The 17,443-nt window shown below is 40.7% G+C and overlaps 1 protein-coding gene across 2 annotated transcripts in view; it reads left to right on the top strand.

Annotated features, from left to right (window-relative positions):
* The window catches only part of NYAP2 (neuronal tyrosine-phosphorylated phosphoinositide-3-kinase adaptor 2), a 127,061-nt gene that overhangs the window by 19,534 nt on the left and 90,084 nt on the right, over window positions 1-17,443 (top strand). The window contains exon 1 of one of the 2 annotated variants that reach the window (XM_018913056.3): window positions 8,989-9,154. The exons of the other annotated variant lie outside the window; for it this stretch is intronic. The gene's annotated coding sequence lies outside the window, so the exon portion shown is untranslated. Of the gene's footprint in view, window positions 1-8,988; window positions 9,155-17,443 lie in introns of those variants that run through there. 2 annotated transcript variants of the gene reach the window in all.

Raw genomic sequence — 17,443 nt, 5'->3', positions numbered from 1 at the left:
AGCAGTGGCAAAGTTCCTCAGATGATTCATACTCTGATTGCCCCACCTGAAGCTTTGTAGTTGCTTTGCTTTTACTGCTGTGTCCTCATTTGTCTCTTTGCAATACTTTCTGCTGAAAGAGATGCAAATCTCTTTTCCCAGTCCTTTTCATCTTTCTCTGTGTGTGTGCATAGGAAACAGTGGAACGCCCTAACCTGAGCATTTTGAGCCTGTGGTGGGTAAGGCTTTCACAGGATGCACTCAGAGCCCACTCACCTGAACACAGGGGAACAGGAGATGCAGTGGTGCATTTTTTAGAACAAATGTCTCTCATAATCTGGTGAAGCATCCAGGAGCAAATTTATCCTAATCCTAAAATTAGCCAGTTTTCTCCCACTGCAGTTTTAGAATCTCATTGCATACATGATTAAATATTTAATTTTCAGCCTAAAGGAAGTAATTTTGGGAGCAGAGTTCTCAGCCTCTGAATTTTTTTTTAAATTTTATTTTCTTTTTATTTATCAAGTGCCTCAAATCATCAGAAGGAGAGAGATCTTCTCAACAAGGCGCAGGCTGTGACTATTTTTCATAAGATGGGGTTTCCACTTCTTGTAACATCTGTGTTGCTATTCTTTTAGGGCCTTTATGCCTATTCATGGAGGAAGCTGTTAAGACAGTTTGGTCTTTATCCTCTTTCTTGCAGACTGATGCTTTTGATTTGTTTTTTGTTGATTTTTAATGGGAATGTGTGGTGAGTCTGTGGTCAGGTCACACTATATCCACACAGGAAAAAAGCCTGTGTGGTTGTAAACCCTCCCAATTTTGTCTTTATAATGAAGGCTTGTATGTCAATTCTAATTGCCTCAAGTGAACCATTTCCTGGCCATGCTGATAACACATCCTATGGCAATAACCACATCTCAGCTATGGTAGAATACTTGTTGAATTGACATAGTAGCTATAAAGAAAAAGAGAATGAAGCACCCAACGCTGCAGAAAATGGTACATTTTCTTCCACTTTGATTTCATTGTATTTGTCCAGATGAGAAACTAGAAATAGATTCCAACCGGATCTATTAATAAATAGATCTTTAATTAGTATATTCTCCCACTTTTCCCAAGCTCACAATTTTTCCTGGGGCAGTGAAGGCTAACATGATCTAGTTCAACTTCCTTTATTTACTGGAATAGCATTTGGGATGAACTTATTCCTAAACTGAATTTGCAATAAACCACTGGGGAAATGCTATTTTTTTTCATCTCTGTATGGTTTATTTGTGAGTAGCCTCGTTGCATTTTGACATTTTTAGGGTAAGAATGCTGATGTAGGGGGTTCTGATTCAGGTCCTGTTTATTATTCATTTGTACCCCGAATAAATACTTCAGTGGCTGCTGCTTGCCATGAGCCATCACGCTGCTGAAACTGCCCGAGACCGCAGCGAGCAAAACAAAAGGTCACGAGCATCTCGGGTTTTTTGGCACTGCTGCAGCAATCCTTCCTTACAATTGCATAAGCAAGCAACAATTACGGCACGATCAGCGCCTTCCTCAGCCCGGCACGGCGCGATCATTAGCGGCTTTCTGCCGTGCCGAGCCGCTCCAGCCCAACGGGGATGAAATCCCACCTGAGCTGTTGCTACGGCTGATGCAGGCGGCAGCTGCTCGCCGTGGCCATCCTTGGAAGGTGTGACAGGCCGGGGCCGAGCATCCCCGGCGCTGCTCGCAGTGGCTGTCCTGGAAGGTGTGAGCGGCTGGGGAGGAGCAGCCCCGGCCGGCGCCGCTGCCCTCGCGTGCGACGGCGGAGCCGCGCCTGCATGGCGGGGAGCGCTCGGCACGGCAGGGCTGTGTCACACCCGCTGCTGGCTGGCCTTGCCGAGGTCACCTGAAACAGCACCGGGCTGTTCGAGGGGAGGGTCCCTCGTTCACGCCCGGTCAAGTTTTATCTGGCTCTGGGATGCTCGGGAAAAGAGGGCACGGAGAGGTTTCCTCTTGAGTGCTGCGAAAGGGACAGGGATGAGCGGTGCCTGGATCTGGAGGGATGCAGTGATAACGCCTCCGTGTGCCTCTGGCACCGAGCAGGAATTGGGTCAAGAGCAGCAGCTTGCTCTTGTGATGTTTGTGAGTGTGATGGAGAGCTGGCTGCTTGCTGCAGGCTTTTGCAAGCTTCTGTAAAGTTTGGGTGGCATTAAAGAGACTTCAGGTCCAGCCCAGTGGGACAATTTCTGTGTACCAATAGTACCTCCCATGTGGAAGACTTTTACATATACTGATAAATTACTTTCAGAGTCCTTGGTTAAACAGGCTATAGAGCAACATCTTCAAGAAAAGAGGCTATGTTATAAAATGTCAAGTTTGAATTAATTTCCCAAGCAATTTAAAACACTTCAAAATTAAATATTTTAAATTTCTGGTCATGTTCGTTCACTTACTGGGGTGTTTTAGTTATTCTCTCTCTCCCAGACAACTCAAAAATAATGACTCCTTTTAAAGGCACTGTGATTGGCAGGACTATTCCTAAAGTATTATGTGGTAGGTAATTTCCACCCATACTCTCTTTTCAGACTTGGGATTGATAGGATAGGTGCCAAGCTGTCACATTATAGCCTTTGGTAATTAAAATATAGGATGGCATTAATATTGGTTCTGGATAATTACTTGTTTTTTGAGCAAAGCTTTGACAGACAATATTATGGAAGGTCTCCAGAAATTTGATTTTAAAAGCTCCTCTCATGCCACAGAAAACAAAGATTTTGCAGGTAGGGCTATTTGGAGACCAGTTGGTACCATTTAATGTAGGAGATGGTTGAATGATTTGTGGAAAATAAGGTTATCTGACAAATTCAGCCCATATTTCAGTTAATAAATAATTCATAAGCTAGTCGTGGCTTCCACAATGCATTTATTATTCATGAGGGCTCACTGAATAATTTGTGCAAACAAATTTCAGCCTATAGAGTACCTGTGAGTTGTTTTGTGCTTGTTATTCTTTGTGTGTGAGCATAGTGTTTGGTTTTATTTTCATACTATACAAAACTTTTAAGTTGGAGGGTAGTAGATAACATTGAACAGTTCCCAAAGCAAATGGAATCCTTTCCTGTGTGAGGCAAAAAATATTTATGTCATGCTTTGCCAGAGCTGATTTTAAGACAAAAGCATCATTGGGGCTGGAGCTGTTTACATGTTCAAGCAGAAGGCCACACAGATGTGGTTCATTTGGGCTTGAAACTGGAAGTCTAAACACCAAGTATTGTCTGGTTCTGCATGGATTTTCTTGGGAAATGTTTTTCTTCCTAACTCTGTCTTTTCTTCCTCCTGTTTGTTTGTGGTTTTTGTTTGCTTTTTTTGTTTTTTCCCCTGCAAGAGAATTTTTGCATGTGCTTCTTTGCTGCTTTCCTTTTTGTGAAAATTGCAATTCATCTGATTTGCAGGAGAGATGGATATTGAGGAAGGGAGAAAGGATGAGGAGTAGGAGATGGTAACAGTAAAACAGATCTCCTGGAGATTATATATGTGTTTCAAAAGTCTCCAATAAGAGGACTTGAGCTGATAAAAAAACTTCTGCTCCTCATAAGTCAGACATGAGCTTAAAGAGGGATATCCTGTTTTCCAGTGAAGAAGGCTGGAGAGACTCATTTGAACTCCTCTGCCATGAGCAGCATTTTGGAGGAAAAAAGTTACCCAAGGAAGGCTTTGGAGAGAAGGATTTTCTTTTCTCTCTGCTGTTAGAAAATGAAGCTTGAAGAAAGTCACCAAACCCATTTTCCTTTGCTCCCCCCCTTGCTTTGCCTGCTTCTTATCTGCAGACTCTGAGCTCCTAGCAGAAGTGACCATGTCTCATTGTGGCTGTGCCCACGATGGGACCATGGAGGTGTGTGAGGGATGCCAGAGGCAGCAGCACTGGGGTGTCCTGCCTGCAGACCCTTCCCTCATCCCCTGTGGGAGCAGTGGGGTGTGTCCTCTGCACCTGCTGAGTAAGGCTGCTTGCTTCTGTTCTTCCTCACCTTAAGCTGAAAGCTGCTGGATCAGAGGTTGTTGATCCTTTTAGGAGTCTCAGACTGATTTTCTTCCTTTATATTTTGTCATACTTTTTTAATAATGGAAAAATCTCTATGTATAAAATGGAGGTAGCACTCCTTAATTGCACTTTCTGAGACAGATTAAAGTTCAGAAGCTATATAATTTCATTATCTGTAGGGAAACAACAGGAACCAAGTTTTCAGTTTTCATTACAGAGAGAAGATGAGCTATGAAAAGAGTTAATAAGGTACTTCTTAAGCAGATGTGGAGATGTAAATTTTGAGGCAAAAGGCCTTTTTGTCAGTAGCTTGGGTTGACAGCTTGTTAACTCTAGTGTGATTCAGAGTGATTCTGAGCTGGTTCATTTGGAGGGGCAGTAGAATATGGTTTAAAAATGCTACTTGCATCTGCATGTTTAATGTCCCAGGTCTTTGGTTATTGTTGGGATCAGATGTCTTTTGCACCAGACATCTGGAGTGATAAGCCAACTCCACTTTTTGTGTGTACACAACGGTAAATGTGGTGGAGTCCCAGAATTACTAATGTGCATCTTGATGAGAAAAACACTCACATGCATCCTAATTATTCCTGTTTGGAAAACAATAAATAATAATGTTGTCTGATATTTGTACAACTGCACCATCCAGAAGCTCTGCGGAAGATTAAACCAACCTTGTGCTTCACACTCAAATGACATTTCTGAAGGCCTGGGTATTGAGTGCAGCTCCAGAGAAAATATGAGGCGCTGACTATTTGAGCTTTTATTTGGATGCTAGAATTAAGTTGAGCATCGCACATGAGATATGTGATGTTCAAGCTGCATTCCTCAGGCAGGGTCTGTTTCTGGGTGGATTTGTGATGTTGGGAGCAGAGTCTGAATGATTTGTTCAGGGGGTCTGGATGCCTCTGACCTGCTAGGATGAAAGCTGGAGATTCAGCTATCAAGTAAAGCTGTACTTTTGGGATGAGAACCCCTACTTGGTATCAGACATAAGCTGGTGACCTCTTACCATCATTGCATCAGACAGCAGTTGTTGTAGTACAAACAGTTCCCTCATTTACACCCACTGGTTCTTCCCTGGGAAGGAGAGTAGAACTGAGTGTCCTCGCTGCCATCATGGATGTTGGCCCAGTTTCTAAATTAAAAGCATCTTCCATATGTGAGTTTAGGCACTGCACCTTGATGTTTGGCCTACAGTCATAACTCTCTGGATCCAGACAGCTCTCAAAAATTTGGAAAAATTGAACTGAAGCTGTAATTCTGGATTCAATTTTCACTGCCTGTTACATGCTTTGCCTGTCTCTCAGCCACAGAAATAAAGCTGTGTTTTCCAAATAGGAGACAGCCAGTTGTTCTGCTGGAATGGGATGAGATAAACCTTCCAAGGTAGGAACAGAGCACACTTGTATGTGTATGTTTACAGAGAAGAAATTTCTGTTGTGCCTCCAAATAAAAGGGTTGTTTTTAACCCAAACTGTAACATGAGCCCAACTCAAAGGCTTTTTGTCTGAAAGAAAAAGTAAATGTCTGTATTAAGGAGCTCATCTTTGACGAGCCCTCAGTTCACCTTTAAAACTCTAACATGTACCAGTAATAATGATTACAGTTGAAGAGATGCCATTAAGCCATATGTCCTTTTATTGGTCTCTAGGGAGTATTTGCAAGTACACAGAGATAAGTGGAAGTTATTGCTATGATAATCAAACCATGTGTGCTGTATGCCATATGGAAATTATATATTATTTAATACAAAAGCTTTAGATTAAGCAACAGATCATTTTAAAATATGTATGGGCTTACCTGTATATCATACATCTGGTATGTAAGATTAAATAAATATATGTATCACAGAGATGGCCAAAATTCTGTAAGAAGCAGCAGAAGATTATGTGATCAGATTTGGAGCCCTCAAAAAGGGAGCCAGTTTATATGTCTTCTCACACACTATGCTTAAATTACCAAACTTCCCCTCTCCCTCTGCTTTAATTGGTACTAATCAACTGTATAATTTAATTGGCAACACTTTCATTGCTTAGGTTATCAGTCTGTATATTTTACTAAATTCTGCTATCCTTATATCTAAAAAAAGTATGAGCTTTTGAACAGAGAAATTCACAGTTGGACACTTCTGATCCCTTGATAAATAACAGAAAATGGCAATAATTTCATTTCTTCTTTGTTTTCTTGGTATAGATTTTCCTCTTTGCCAAAGTTTTGTTTTAGATTTTATGGTCTTCCCAGTAAGAGTACCCATTCATAAAGAATGTTAGTGGAAGGAAAAACTCTTTCATTGTAGTCTGCCTTCCCCGTTCAATAATCTAAAATCTAAAATTATTAATCTAAAATTTTGCCAGATTTGATCAGTTCAAGGCACTTACAGAATTTTCCCTCATGAATACTCCTACTATTTTGGTAGCTGAAAATAGAATATTTCTGCAGGTAGCAGAAGGTGTCCCTGCCTATTCCTGGTCCGAATATCCTCCTTGAAACAAGAAATCCCTCATAAAAGGACTTCAGACCTAATCCTGGATAGGGATGAGGAATCATTTTGCGGTTTAAATCTAGATTTTAATTGTGCATAAGCTGAATAAAGTAGGAATTGGTTAATTGACACCAACACAACTGCAGAAAACAACCCATGGCTCACTCCTGCTGCATCCAGTTGATGGAAAGATTCTCACCCACACAAATAGAAACAGAATCAAGCTCCAAATAGCTCCACAATCTTAGCACCTGTTTGGGTTTTGTGATCTTCCTCTCTTTCTTTTCTCTCCTCATGACAACCTACCTGTCAGGAAACTAACCTGCTATTTAATCTAATGATGTGTTTACATTTATTAATCAAATTGAAGATATATTTTCCTTAGTGTGACTTTCTTCCTCCTTGTCTCCTCCCCCACATCTAAGCTGGCATCATTCAAAGTGATAAGTATCTTCCTTCCTTTTGCACTTGAGAAAGTGGCACAGAAGTTAAAGCACTTCAAAGAGATTGCAATCTCTCCATAGCTATTGTATAATTCAACATCAGCCTCCCCATACCTATGTACATTCTCCTTGATCTCTAAGCAGGAAAACAAAAGGGAGAGGCATCTCCTGTGTTTGTCTCCTCCAACAGATGAGCATTAGCTTTTCGCATTTCTGCTGTAAACTGACTTGCTTTGTTGGAAAGAAGCTGAACTAGGGCAAAAAGATTTGCATGCTGCTACAGAAAGCTACTACCAATAGATTAAATTGTGAGGATGTATGATTAATTATAGCTTGGTCAAATGTGACCTTTTAAATATAGGACAAGATGTGTGCAGTGACTTGCAAGATTTAAAGTGGAGTTTTGAGCTGTGGACGAGGGGATGCTTTGCTTGTCTGTTTCGCTCAGCATGTCTCAAATAGGTTTTAGCTGTAGCAAATTATGTAGAGCTAGATGAAATGAAAGCCACCTCTGGCTGAATTATCCAACTTAAAACAGCTTTAGCATACTATTTTTAGATTTAAATATTCTTGTTTCATGGTGGGAGATGCCAAAGTTAATCTGCTTATGAAAATTCAGATTTCTGAAGTTTCCACATGGGGTCTGTTCAAGAAAATAAATTTTCTGTTTTATTGTTTTAAACAAATTTGATTTTGGATTTTTAATTTAGCTAGAGGAGGTAAATTGCTATCCAGGACAACATTTTGCTATGGTAGGTAAATCCTTACTGAGACAAATTTTCAAGCACGTAAACTCAGATTGTGCCACCAGCTTTGATGAAGTGACAGGATTTCTGCCATCAGCCAAGGAATTTCTTCTCTGGAATCTGTCAGTGCAAGTGGTAGGTGAGGGGAAAGGATGACATGGCACCGAGACACTCCTTATTTTCAGCTACTTCTGCAAAAAATAAAAAAAACTTGATCAAAGGTGTTCAAAAATACCTCTCCTATTATTGAAATGACAGCAGACTGTACAGAACTGCAGCAGGCAGCTCAGCATTTTGCTTGGGCTCAGACTCACTGCAGCAGGGTCTAATGAACACATCTGCTAAAAGCTTGTTAATGTTTGAGCTCTAATTCATTGTTCTATATAACATAACCATAACTATTAGTGCTGCTGATCTACAGCAGGGGGCTGAATGTGCAAATAGCTTTCCCTCTAGTCTGGAACTAAATGTTGCTGGCCTGGCTGCAATCCCAGCTGGCTGGTTAAAGAAACCTGTCAAGGGATCACAGGAATATAGACATCAGTGATGCATTTGGAATTAAAGCTTGCTCTGAGCTCTTGATTCTTTTATTCTCCTTAAAGATTTCCAGCACACTGCAGTGTGGATAACTCTTTTTAGTACAAAGAACCTGTCCAAGCAAGTGTCTGAAGTATAGTTTCAGATTTTCTCTAAGGAAAATATTTGTCTTTAAATCTTTTTAGCTCTAATTAAGCCTGCATACCTACATTTCATGTCTGTGTGAGCTGTTATTGCTACCATTTGCACAGAGGAGCATATGAGGAGCTGCAATGGCTGCTTTGTAAAATGCAAGCAAGCAGAATCCAGCAGCCAGGACCAGTCAGCTTGAATGACTGACTGGATCTTGCAAAAAAAGAAGGGAGCTCTGCAGTATTTGGAGCCTGCTCAAAATAAATGTGTATTTGCTTCAGAACTGGGGACTGGAAGCTCTTCTTCCCTTCAGGGATTAAACTGCTTTGTGCAGCACTGCCAGGGGAAGCTTGGGGAAGGATTGTGCTTGGGAAGGAACTGCAGCCACAGGGCTGAGATGCCTTCACTTCCCTCCCTGGCCATGATGAAGTTACCAAAACACAAACCTGGGCTAGCAGCTTAGATAGCAGCCACAGAAATAAGTCAGGGTGGGAGGAGAAGTAGTTGTAGCTGGTGGATAGAGCAGAACCAGTTCATGTCTTGGCTCCAGTCCTGCTGTGCCCTGGTCCTGCCTGTCCTGCAGGTGCAGCAGGTAGGTGAGGGTGTGGTGGAGCTGTCTTAGCCCCACTTTCCCTCTTCCCCTGAGGCAGTAGGAGCTGCTTGCTCATAGGTCCATGGCAGAGGGGATGCACCTTAGCTCAACTATGCTGTGGATCCAAGCCTGAAGCAGAATGCTTCATTTCTTCCATTTGTGGATTTGCTTGATCTGGGTGAATGGATGAAAGGAATCTCTCTGTGGAGCACAGAAATGTGGGAGGTATGTGCCTTTCTGTCTCCAGGCAATAGCAACCTTGCTTCTGGAATTGTCTTTTTGGCCTGATTTTTCACCTTGGCTGGCTATCTGTGTAAGTGAAGGCATAGTTTGAGATTGAATTGTACTACTGAAATGTTACTGATGTGTTAAACTGGTGTGAAATCAGACTCTGGCTACTCATGTCAGCTTTCTGGGAAAAAGGAAGGAGCTGAATTGCTTAAATCCAACAGAATCAGTCACTGCATGGAAATCTGGTACCTTGTCTGGGACTTCAGCAGGGACTTTACTATCCTCAGGTGAGATACCAGGTGAGGTACATGAATCTGTACTAGTGAACTAAACCCACAAGTACATTGCATCAGCTTTTATCTACCATGGTTAAAATGGAATTTAGACTCTGGGGATATTACTGTCACTCATTATTAAAGGTTTAATTAATGCTGTTGATTCTTTATTATTTGTTTAGAATCCATATTTTATTTCCCAATTCATGAATGTCAGCAATGTAAAAACAAAGGCTTTAATTAATTGAATTACTTTATTTTTCCAATATACATCAGGCCTGTTCTTTTTCACATGTGAATCCAAAAGGGCAGAATAAAAGTGACATATGGTAAAAGGAAGCAGAATGTCTAAGTTCAGATCATTAAAGTGGTAATAATATAGGCTTCACTAAATGGAAAATACCACCAAGTCTACTCCAAACTGTCTTGATCCACACTCAAATTCATTTTTATTGATAATAGTGTTAATTATTTTGGAGAGGGGGAAGTTTATATCAATTAAATTCATAGCATGGTTTTTAAATTGTAAATAACTAAAACTGCTGAAGCTTTTCCACTAATAAAATTGTAATTGGCCTTTTAAAGTAACTGCACTAATAAATTTTCCTTTTCCTCCTCCTCCTCATACTTAACAAAGCAGAAATCCTTAGCTGCCATAAGTCAGCATCATTCTTTTAGTCCTGTGAAGTTTTCTAGTCTACATCAGCTGGGTATCTGGCCCAAAGCAGGGCTGGGACAAGGGAAGAAACATCACCTCCAAGGTATTCACACGTTGGATTGTTACTCTATCTGAAATCAGTGCACTGCTACTTACAGAGGAGCCAAACAGGACATTACAATTATTTGTAGTCGTTGAGGTGGTTTATACACAGTGATAGAAAGTTGGAGTAAAAAATATGGTTCCATTTTTCAGCAGCTGCTGGTTACCTGTTAAACTGGTTTTGTTAGCAAACAGGACCAATGGTAACTGCAATGCTCCCCTCTCTTGAGGATGTGTAAGTACCAGCATGCTGCTGCTTGGACCAACTTCTGATCCACAATGCCCCTGATGCCAACACTGTGGCTGCAAAATGGGGCAGCCCCTCCATGACCTGTCCCATGGCTTGAATGTCCATAACTACACCTTTGAACAGCCTGGGCACCTGCTGTAGAAGGACAGGAGCCTCCAAAGGATGAATGCTTTTATCAATGATGATATGAAGGATTAAGCCAGTCTTAGGCAGTGTGTGTGGTGAAGCAAAGAGATGAAGGAAAGTTTTCCACACTTTGAATAGCCTGTCCCCTCCTTTGTAGCAGTCTTACATTATTCTGATGTTTTAGTTTTATTCTGTGCCATTTCTGATAGCATCCATGCCTAGAGATCATTTCTTTGTTAAAAATTACCTTAGATGTAGTAATTCTTTTGTGCACAAGAATGATTCAGGATTTCCTGCCTCTTACTGTCAATATATTTCTGGTGTTTGGCTGTGAAGTGTCTCTCTCTGTGGTTAATGTACTTCCAGGCTGCTTCATCTACAGATTCTGCATTAAATATTAAGGCTTGTACTTGTAACCTTTACAGTTTTGCATGTGTACAGAAGATTTTGGACGTGAAAATACCCATTTCCAAATGCAGTCATCCCACATTGTTGTTTCTACCTGCAAATTCCACGTACCTTTGCAGTCTTACAGCAGGTGTGGGGTATTCTGGCAGCAATATTCCCTGCATGGGAGCATGGCAGAAGCCCCAGGGTGGAGCACAGTCCTGGCACTTGACTCTGGTTTTGGGTGCTAGATTGTGCAAGTGCATCACCCTGTTCTCCCACAGGATATGGGGCAGGGCTCTCCCCCATACTACCAGCAGGACCTCCTCTCCCTGTAAGAGAGTTTTGGGAAAGGCTGCCACCCAAATGTGTCACATAATGACACAGCTATAGCTGCAGTCTCCCAGCTGGACACAGAGAGCTTGCAGGCATGGGAGTGTGTGGAGACACCAGAAATTGGCCTTTACATGTCAGGTTGCAAAGAACCTGCTCTGGTGTCTAATTATTCCCAGTCTGCAGGGCAGCTGATTCCCTGTAAATAGCACTTAGTCTAGTCTCAACCTGTTCAAAGTGGATGACAATTAACATTTATTTTTTTTCCCCAAGTATTTCATTTTGACAGCACTATAAACAAAAGCACTTCTATGCATATTTCTTTGCTGAATTATTTATTTGAATGTAGGTATGAATCATCGTTATTGCAGAACACCGTGCAGTCAGGTCCTAGTACTAAAACATCAGTGCTAATTAGCTGGAAATAAAATTGTCAAAAAAACTTGATTCTAATTAGGGTCTTTTTAATGTTTATACACTGTGGACTTGATCTTCCTCTCAATGACTGTGTAAATCTGGAATGCTTTCATTTCCTCTAGTATGGTATTCATGCAAATAAGATGATAACTTTATGGCATGTTCTAATGGTTATTATGGGCTGTTAGCTAAATGAGAAAGCAGTTCCAACTTTAAATTGTTTGATTAAGTAAAATCAGTCCACATGTTTTCTGCTGCATATCTAAAGCTTAGAAATATTACCAGCTATGCAATTCCAGAACCATAGATCTGACCATATTCTGAAAAATAGCCACATACTCTTACCTATTTTACATACAAATATGCATGTATAATTAACTGACTCGTTTTTATAGCTGGAATTGTTCAGTTTGTATGGCAAAAGTATTAGAGCTGATCTGTACAATAAGAATAGCATGCCATAAGTGTTGAAAGTTATCAAGCTTCTCTCAGGTTTCCCCACATAGTTAATTTTGCCATTCTCTTTCTTTTTGAATTCAGCTGTTTTTCCTTAAATGAAGCTCAGCTACTTCTTGATGTAACTCTTCACTTGTTCCTATCCATTTTCCCAATTTTCCTGCTCATCAGAACACCCAATTCCACAGTATTGCCTCTGTTTTGTTCTTCTGTCCCAAGAGGTTTCTAGAACAACCTTTTGATGGCTGGGCCCAAAAATTACATTTAACCATATGTGAAATGAGTTTGAGTATAGTATTTTACTCTGTTTTCACAATTGAGAAAAGTTTGGATTTGTATCTGAACCTTGCTGAACTTTGAAATAGGTCACATCCAATGAACATCTCATCCTTGATAGGCAGCAGTTTTTGAATCTGAGCTGACTCTCACTGATTCCCAGTGATCAGCCTGGGACAAGTGAGCCATTTCTGCAATTTCCTCAGTGCAGATTTGCATGCTGTAGGCTGTTCTCTGTAAGGTCCATGCCCTCTACTTTATAAATGTGAAGACAGAAAAAAAAGTGTATTCTTTTGTTTTTCTGAAATGAAAGTGAATGTAAATCATAAATTCTTTTTCTTAAGAGTTAAATTTAAATGCAGTTGTGCCAAACTAACATGGTTGCAGGCTGTTAAGCTATTTATTTTTGCAGCTACTTAAGTAGAAGCTAAAGCAGAAAACATTTTTACAGCAAATAATTGACATGATGTTTTTCTGCTTTATAAATTGCTTAAGGGGGGCTTATGATTTTATTCATAGATTTATAAATTTGTTATAACTGTTTGGATAATTCTGTGGCTAATCTTTGAGCTGCTAAATAGTTTATAAACTATTTACTTTTAATTTTGAGATTTTTGATTTAGAATTCAGAGGCTATCAGTAGCTTGTTCCCTGTGTTCTTGACTAGCTCTGGGTTCTTGCTTTTTCATGGCCTGTAGGATGGGTGTCAGGACCTTTAAGAGTAATTGCAGTAGTATAGAAATAAAAGTGATTTAGCAGCACAATGTATTAGGTGTCTGGTATGACCATCCCACCTGGAATCTTGCTGTCTGGGAGTATTTTCTAATGTTTAGCCCTGAACCAGGTCTGAACTGATCCCAGATTGGGGTGAATTACCTCTGATATTGATTCAGGGATTTGCTCACCCCAGGATCTCTGAGGTCAGGAAAGAATAGAAACTGCTCTCCTGCTTAGCTGAGAATTAAATTAGAGAAGTCTTCTGAAAAAGTGGATCATTTCTTTTTCTGCATAGGCCCTGAATTAATTGCCAGATTAAACTGTTTCCCTGTGTCAGTGTTCCTTGCTGTCCCAAGTTGTGCTGAACGGAGGCTGGAGCAGGTTCTGTTGTGCTGCAGCCCCATCAGCACAATCTGGAGAGGCCATGGAGGGCACTCACAGATGTGAGTACAGTGACACACACATTTGTGTTTGATGAAATATGACCCAATAAATGGAGAGATTGCATTTGTCACCTGTCTGAGGAGGCTGAGTAGGAAATGGGAGATGCTTAGGAAAGGGCTGTTCAGCATGCTTTAGGTTGTATCTCATTTCATTCCAGGAACTCCAACTCAGTTCTGCTGCATTTAAGATGACTGTAATGAGGGATGTAATGTCTCTATGAATTACCTGAAAATCTTTAAGAAGCTCTGTCACTATTCTTTCCCTTGAGATTAAAGATGAATCTTGGATATTTGCCATCTAGGAATCTACCTTATTTCCTGAGGTTATATGTCGGTCAGTCAGAGATATTTTATGAAGGACAAGGGAGTTCTAGTATTTCTAAAATCTGAAATTAGGCACATCATTTCACTGTAGGTTGGTTTGGGGAGACAAAACTAGGAAATTCCTGACAGGAAACTACTATTTCATGAGAAGATCCAACTCCTCAAGTAGGTCATCACCTGTGGGGCTTGATTGCACAAGGACCTCAGACTGGGCAGGAGGCAAGGCTCAAAGGCTGCATGGCTGCACCCCAGAAAGCTGGTGGCAGTTGAGAGTTCACAGACCCAAAGGTATTTCCTCTAATTATAATGCAAAATTCCCATTCTAGGGGGACATTTCTAGACCTGAGTAAAAAGGGTAAGGTTGCTATCAGCCTTTCCCTTCCCAGAGACAGCCCCATGCACTACTGCAGCAGCTTTGCAGCCCCTTTAGTTTCATCACTTTCCCTGCCTTTCCCAGGCTGCACTGAACTCTACTCCCTGACCAGCTTCCCTTCCTTTAGGCCATTTTAACTAGCAAAATAGAGTTGCTCATATGGAACAAGTGCTTTTGTCATTCTGTGAAGATCTATGCTCTCATTTGGCTTGTCTCATTGACATTTGCCCCTGGCCAATTCTTCTGGGTTTTGTATGGTACAGGCTGGCAGCAAAGGGTCTCGATTGTCCAAAAGCAAGGTGAGGGCTTGTGGGTTGTGTTTGGAGGCTTGAGTGGGTTATTGCACCCACCCTCCTCACCTGGAGAGATGAGGAGGAGATGGCTAAATGAGATGTATCCCCTTGCTAATTGCTGCAGTGTGCAATCAGGCCTATTGATATGCTGGGCTTTACAGCAGTTTGCTATAATCCTTCAAAGGCAATGGAATGGCTTATTGTGCTGTAATCTATCCTAAAAGAACTCATCTAGAAATTATTTTAAAGTACTGACAAGAAATATTATGACACTTTGTTGACAGGGTAACTCCATCTAGGAGCAACACAAGAAAAAACTGAAAAGACAGGGATTATTTGACATTGAAAAAAGAGTAAACATGCTTTGTCATGATTCCATGGCACTCCTTTGAGCTGAAATTAATGAATGAAAAGTTAATAAGGCGGTGGATTTTGATGCTTTTTACACTATCCTAGGAACATAAGTTGCAATAATGATGGTAAAGCTAAATACATCTTTTTATGTATTGTGCACAAAAGTGCTTTGTAAAACAGTGGGGAAATAGCCAGTTGTTTGATGGTTTCTGCTAAGTAATACTTTACATCATGCTTCCACAAGCAGTTTTCTCCTTAGAAAACAAGCAGTTTTCTCCTTTTGCTAAAATACAGCTTATCCAACCTTGATTTTATTTTTAGATTGTAGAAGTCTATTTTTAAAGCATAGTTATTATCCAAAAACTTACCATCTTGGCCTGGAGAGTATGTGTAGCAAAAGTGATTTGATTTTCAGACTGACTTGCCTGAACTGTATTTCACACATTATAAGATGCATTAACACATACTAGTAAAAAAAATTTGGCCTTGAAAATGCTCTACTTAAACATACAGAAATCCACAGGCTGAGGTTCTTCACTTACCACATATGATGGCCAACAAAGAATTGGAGAAATTTCTTGGCAATAATTAATTAAATTACCTGGGAGATAACACAATAATTATTTTAACATTTCCTTTAATACTTCCTTGGGCTTTCTATATCTGGGTAAATCTTTACTGTGATTTGTGTTTGGATCAATGAAGCACTTCCATAAATAATAAACTTGTTTATTGTGGTAGTATCCCACTCCTATCCCGTGGTATGACAGTGAAATAGAACCTTCAAGATAGTGATCATGCTTTTATTGCTACCACAGAAATTGATGATTTATTTGGCTCTGGCCACCTTGTAAATATCCTAGTGCATAGAAATTGAGCAGAGAAATTCTTAAGACATCTTTATTGTTTATACCTACAGTGATATTTACTATATGTGGTTGCCCAAACTAGCAACATAGAATTTGATCTAAGGATGGATATAAGTTCTCAGGCTTGGCCTCAAGAATAAACAAAATGGCAAAACAGAAACTCAAGGAAATGATCACAGACTGAATATTCTGAAGTTGTTCCAACTTGTTTTACTTGCTGTCTGGCTTAAATCATCAGATATCTTTCTCTATCAGAATGGCAATTTTACTTTTGGAGAACTGTTTGTTGCAGATGAGTTTTGTGAGGGAATGGCAGTCACTACAGAAAAGGCAGCAGTTTCATGGCAATCTAGATCACTGGAATTATTTCCAAATAAAGAAAGTTTGAATACCATACTTGTGCCAGCACTGAGACCCCTGTCAGCAGATCTAAATGCCAGCTTTGGGTTTGTTTGTGAGCTCAAGGATCTGATCAAGTCATCTACTAAGGTGGGCCTGCATCAAAACACAGTGAGTGAGGATATTTGATCCTGGTGTAGGTCAAGCATGTTCCTGTTCCTGTTGGGCTTTGTGAAACACAATACAAAGCCATATCTGAGCATTACACCTCCCCAAATAGTGTCATTGCATTGTCACTGCACTTGTGGTCACTCTCTGAGACACACAGAAGGCAAACAAGGTTTTATGCCTTTCCCCACTGCCACCATGTGTTTCCTCAGTAGTGGAACTGGGAGTAGAATAAAAGAGGGTTTGCTCTCTTGAACAGATGAATTTTGTATCCAGTCCAGAGAGAGAACAAATGTCCTCCTATATGGAATATTGCCAGTTTGAATCCTGATGAAAGGATTAGTATCTTTGGACCTGAGCCCTGCAAATGCCTGATTTAATACTATGTCTTTTACAGTTTATCCTGCCAGCTGATGTTTTACCACTGGCACCGTGTGTTTACATACAGGGTTATCCAAAGGGACGCCCAAAACTCGTGCAGGTCATGTTGTAGTGATGTATTCCCAGTGCCAAACTGGACAGCCACTTCCCCTAAAACCTGTGTCTGTCATCAGCTTGTATCAGATTCCCTCCAGTGTGTTTGGACTGTGCTTTAAGCTACATATCTTTTGAGTAGCTATTGGTAATTCCAAGACCTACAATCTCCAACCAGGCTTTGATTCCAAGGCCTCTGTGCTGTTGGAGCTGGAAGCCATATCCAGCATGGACAGTGACTTCTGCAGGGAATGTGCTGCCTTTTGAAAGGCCACATGGTTAATCTCTAACAAGTGTTATTTGAGAAAGAGAGGACTCTGACTGTCACATCTCAGGGTATCACTTTTGATAGCCCCACTCATTTCCAACCAAGGAGTTTCTGTTGTTTAGCCCTTTCTCAAAGATATCCAAATGGACTGGAAATAGGCTGAGGATGGGCACTGAGGACTCTCTTCCTGTATAGCTCTCCTCACCTCCCATGATGAGGTGAAAGGCCTGCTGCCACCAGCTTTTTCAGTCCCCCACAAATGACACCTGTGACATGTCAGGCTGCTGGGAAAATATTACAAAGTTCAGTCCCAAGAGCTGCCTCTTAGTTCAAGCTATGCTAAATTTTTTTGGGGGGGTTGTTAATTTTTGTTTGTTTTTT

The sequence above is a fragment of the Serinus canaria genome, chromosome 9 (genome assembly GCF_022539315.1).
Source record: "Serinus canaria isolate serCan28SL12 chromosome 9, serCan2020, whole genome shotgun sequence".
NCBI lineage: Eukaryota > Metazoa > Chordata > Aves > Passeriformes > Fringillidae > Serinus > Serinus canaria.
The sequence above is the reverse complement of the archived record's forward strand: the minus strand, read 5'-3'. Positions and strand labels throughout refer to the sequence as shown.